Here is a 5,398-nt window from a genome sequence, read left to right as displayed (position 1 = left end):
TGCCCGCGCCCCCCCCGCCCAGGCTCCTCCTTTCCCATCGACGGGGCGGGTGGGCGAGCCTGTCCCTGTCCCTGTCCCCGCCACCGCCGGGGGGGCGCGCGGCCGCCCCGCCGCTCTTCGCCTCGTCGCGGCCGCGCCTTCGCCGTGCGCGGGGGCCGAGCGGGCGGCGGGGAGGGAGGGAAGGAGGGAGGGGAAGGGAAGGGAGGGGAAGGAGGGAAGGGAGGGGAGGAGGGGAGGGAGCGGCCCCCGCCCCCCGCTCGCCGCCCCCTCCCGCGCGGTCACATGGGGAGAGCCCGCGCGCGCTCCGCCGCCCGCCCACGCGCGCCCGCCGCGTGACGCAGCGCCCGGCGGGGGCGGCTCCGGCTGCGGCAGCGCCCCCCCGCGGCCGGACCGCGCCGGGCACCACCGCCCGCGCCGCCCCCGCGGGACCCGCGCCGCCCCCGCTGCCCGCCCGGCCTGCGGGAAACGGCCCGCCAACCGCCGGGGGCTCCGCCCGCACCGGCACCGGCACACCGCCCCGGGCCCGCACAGCGCCGGCCTGGGCCGCGAAAGGACCGAGCGAGGAGAAAGGAGAGCGTGTGATTGTCTTACTGATGGAGAATTGGCTAAACTAAGAGTTTTTTAAGTAAGTCATGTTACAGTGATAAGTAGTAAATAATAAATGAAGTAACTCATATTTAGTGCAGATAACAATAGAAAAAAAGCATTTCATGTGTGGGAAAAAATTAGCGACTGAGGGGGAAAAAAAAGCCTCAATAAAATAAACTTGTCCTGTAGGCAACGTCCAGCTTTGCCTAGAGCTGGGGGTACCTTTCACACAGGGTTTCCTTTCCTTTTTCCCTGCCTTCTAACCCATACCTTGGCTCCCTTGCACCTCATGGCTGTTTGAGCAGGAAGCCAAGTCCTGACCTGGCTCCTTGGTAAACAACTCCAAACAAAACTGAATTTCTCCTTCAGTTTTTCCAATAGAAAGCTGAGGCTTTGTAGCATCACTGTCACAAAAACTACATAAAAACACAATATCTGATCTAGGAACAAAGTTTTGAAAAGTAAGGATGCAGGACCGCATTCTGGCTCTGGGGAAATGCAAGCACCCTTTTTTTCATTTTGTAACACACAAACTCTGAAAACTTGCATTCCTGCAGGGGTATTTCCCCGTTTCCCGGTGAGCCCGGGCTGTGTTAGGCTGGCTGGCATGGGGCTGGCAGTGGGGCTGCATGGGGCTGGCAGTGGGGCTGGCAGTGGGACGGCAGTGGGGTGGCAGTGGGGCTGCATGGGGCTGGCAGTGGGGCTGGCAGTGGGACGGCAGTGGGGTGGCAGTGGGGCTGCATGGGGCTGGCAGTGGGACGGCAGTGGGGTGGCAGTGGGGCTGCATGGGGCTGCAGTGGGGCGGCAGTGGGGCTGGCAGTGGGGCTGCATGGGGCCTGCAGTGGGGCTGCATGGGGCCTGCAGTGGGGCTGGCAGTGGGGCTGCATGGGGCTGCAGTGGGGCTGCATGGGGCTGGCAGTGAGGCGGCAGTGGGGCTGCAGTGGGACTGTCGTGGGGCGGCAGTGGGGCTGGGCACACAGGGCCCTCTGTGTGTCCCCGGCGCTGCCCCCGCAGGCGCGGCAGGACGGGTGGGCGGCTGGCGGGAGCTCTGTCTGCATTGCACACCCTGGCCCAGACCGGGCACGCTGCTCTCCAGCCTGCTGGCAAGTCCGTGCCCCAAATCAGCGCTTGCCCAATCCCAAAATCAGCCCGCAGGTGAAGCTGACTGCACGGAAGGGATGTTGCCTGAGGAAAAATACCTGTTGCCTGGAGGAACAAGCAGCACCTGCCCCCGGAGCCCCTCTGCAAAGCACAGTGTCGGTCAGCCCAGCTTTTCCCCAAAGCTGGAGTGACTGGGGCTGTCTCCTCGTCTTTGGGGTGTGATCCAGTATCCCAACAGAGCAGATGAGGAGGCAGAGGCAGCTTTTCTCCCTGGCATGCTGTGGTTCCCATGAGAAAACTCCATTGCACATTGCCCAGCAAAACCACAAAAATGTTCACAGCACTGCCTCCTCTCCACCCACTCAAAATGTTTTTGCATACGCCTCTAGGCACTACAATCATGGTAATTAAAGCTGTAAAATATTATTAGTATCACACTTGTATAGACTTTTCGTCCTAAATGCTTTATATACCATGCAACAGAAATTCAACCCCTCCCATGGAAAAAAAAAAAGGAGCAGGAACAATGCACATCAAGGTGGAAAGCCAAATTTTAACCTGGGGTCCCCAACACAAATCCCTTCTCCTGCAAGAAGCTCCTGGGACATTGCTGAAGTCCACCCAGGGCAATGCTGTGCTGGGACTCAGGCAGGGACTGCATGCCTGGGACTGTGAGTGTGCATCCTAGGGAATGAGAGACTAACAACACTGCTCCGGGAGCATTCCAGTGGATTTGTGGAAATTCTCACACCTCTTAGCTGTGCCCTGCCCTGAGCTACTGAATATATCAAGGCAGGTATAGGAAAGGGCTGAATAGACTGTAGTGCGTCCTTAGGAACAGGAACAGCAGCATATCTGCTCCAGTCTGGCATCTCACTGTGGGGAAGAGGAATAGGACAAATGTGCTTTGCTGTCTCCCTTCACCAGCAGATCTGAGAATGCTGGGCAAAAAGCCAGCGGCAGCCAACAAATTGAGATTTCCCCAGCAAAAAGAAGGGAAGTGTTTCTAAAGTGTCTTTTAGCACTGTCCTATCATTAACATTAAAACACTTTCCTGTCTAGGTACTGTTTCTGCTTAAATCCCACAGATAACCCACAAGCTCTGAGTCTACTCCTTCTCCCACATGTCCTGACATCTGGAGGTAAAAGTGTCCTTCAGATGCTGCCCTGCACAAATGGGAAGGGAGGAGTGGATAGAATTCTATTAATTTTATAGCTGTTCTATTCTCTTATATTTTGGTATTGACATGGTTGTAGTGTACTGAGAGTAGGCAGGTAAAAGCAAAAAAATTGTAACACTAAGTGAATAAAAAAAGATGAAGGTGGCAGAACTTCACCTCTATTTCAGATCTCCTTTCCTTCCTAAAATGCTTACAAACTAGGAAATAATGCTTACGAGCTAGGGAATAAATGCCAAAAGTTAAGTCCTTTACCTAGTGTGGACTATCTAGTCAGTCTGATCTTCATGACAGAGGCCCTACAGAGTGCTGAAAAGCTTGTGATGAACTTCCAGTGTGATGTATAAAGAGCACATACACCCTTGCACCCACATAAACCACTCAACCTTCTACACATGCTTTTCCTACCACCGTGCTAAGGTACTTGGGTGGAAATCATTACAATTCTGGCCAATTCCACCAAGTGATTTGGTCCCTTGAGACCTCCAAATAGCAAGGAACGGGTTCATCTGCAGCACACGCAGATCTCCAGGCAGACTGTTCTGCCATTCCTCAAGGACTCCCCGCAGCCAGTGCTGCTCAAGCAGCCCTCCCCCAGAGGGCTCGGCTGGGGCAGAACATGCCCTGCCATGGAACATTTGCAAGGCTGAGCTGAGCAGGGTGGGGAGGGGGAAGGGTTAGGGAGGGGGAAGCCAGAGATGTGCCGTCACCTCCAGGGAGCCGGGAGCACCCCCGCAGAAGCAGCTCCGTCCTTCCCCACCCAGGACACAGACCTGGCTGGTGCAGTCTGACACTCTGATGTTCTGTCTGATTAAAGGAAAAAGAGATTGGAATCACACATGGCACAGAGACACTTTCATAATATACAGAAGAAGTCTGCAGACGATCAGTTCTCTATTTCCTCAGACTCTCCAGGCTGCGAGATTGATGAGGAATTGGAGTAGGGTATGAGCGCTACACAATCAAAGGGAAAGGAGAAAAAAAAAATCAGCAGTGAGCAATTATATTCAAGGAGACAAGACAGTAAGTCAGACCCAGAGGCAACTCCAAGGCTGCCAACACAGCAGCTGGTATTGCAGAACATCTCTGTGGTCGGTCCCCAACCTCCCTGACTGCCACTGGAGGAGCCGAGGGGTGCTGGAGCAGAGGAGCAGAGTGCAGGGGCGTAGGTGCAACCTCACCCCAGTTTGCCTCCTAGCAGGTCACAGCTGCTGGCTGGGGCACAACACACACACAAGTACTGCTGAAAATGCATGTTGAAACATATTTCTCAGGGAGGCTATTAATACCTGTGAAGAAAACACTGGAATTGTTTGTTCTTAATAGAGAAGAATGCATTGCATAAAAGACAAATTTCATGACCTGTCATTGTCACTGAGGAGGTTGCAGGGTCTAGTGGCTGTATTGTGTAGCTGGGCACAGAGACAGCTGCATTCCCTTTCCAGCTCTCCTTTGCTGACATTGGACAAGTTATTTCACCTTGCAGCACCTCAGTTTCCCCATCTGGATATTAAGATAATGGTTTGACTGCTTCCTCAGTGAAGCAATGCTAGATCTGCTGATGAAGAGGGTCAGAGGCAAGTATTATTTAGCATCATAAATATTCATACCATTGTGCAATGGGCAGGACTTGCTGAACAGACAACAGCCCTTGTTAGAGATCAGAAAGTTTACAGTCTCTAATATGCTGCACCTATAAATTCACCCAATGCAACAAAGAACAAATATGGAGCTGCATATATTTTTGGCAGCTACACCATCTGACTGAATGCATGGTTGGGAAAAGAGTTTTGAAAAAGAGTTAGCATGCTTGGAGCATATAAATCAGAAAGTGGTTTCAAATTAAAATAGAATACCACAGACACACAGAAGGGCTGCGCAGGATCAGGTGGAGCAGAGCTTCCAGGAACAAAAAAAAGGTATCCAAACTTGATAGGAAGGTGAAAACCAGGAGAATAGGATCTGGGCTGAGTAGCAGACAAAGTTATCTCATCAACATGGCAAGTGATATCTTTCTATTGATTTTCAAATGAATAGATTTTATGGCCAGGAGCAACTGTTTAAAATCGTAAATCATCATAATCTCACCTCTTGTACCCTGGAGATCAAAGAATTTCATCTAGTCATTTGAATCACATTAATCCTATGTAAATAAAACAGTGCACTAATTATAATCAGTTGGAAGATAGAGATGCATCACAAAGACCTATATGAGCATACAGTTAATAAAAAAGACTTTGCTAAAACTTTGCCTTTTGATCTTCATCAAAACAAGCACAAACCTGGAAATTATTCCATTTTAGGGTGGTGCCTGTGTGATATTTTGGTTATGCCCATTTCAGCATCTTGGGAAACACAGGTCCTGCTGCTGTTCTCCCCAGAGGCACAGATCAGATCCCAGTGCTTCCACAGCTGGAGGCAGGGCAGGGCTGCACAACGAGCAGTTCATGGCCACTCTGGCACTGCTGTCTGGCCATCACACAGCCCCACACTCCCAAAGGCCAGAAGGTGCTGGCACACATGCTGTACTT

The sequence above is a fragment of the Zosterops lateralis genome (assembly GCF_965231275.1).
Source record: "Zosterops lateralis genome assembly, chromosome: 7".
NCBI classification, from domain to species: Eukaryota; Metazoa; Chordata; class Aves; order Passeriformes; family Zosteropidae; genus Zosterops; species Zosterops lateralis.
The sequence above is the reverse complement of the archived record's forward strand: the minus strand, read 5'-3'. Positions refer to the sequence as shown.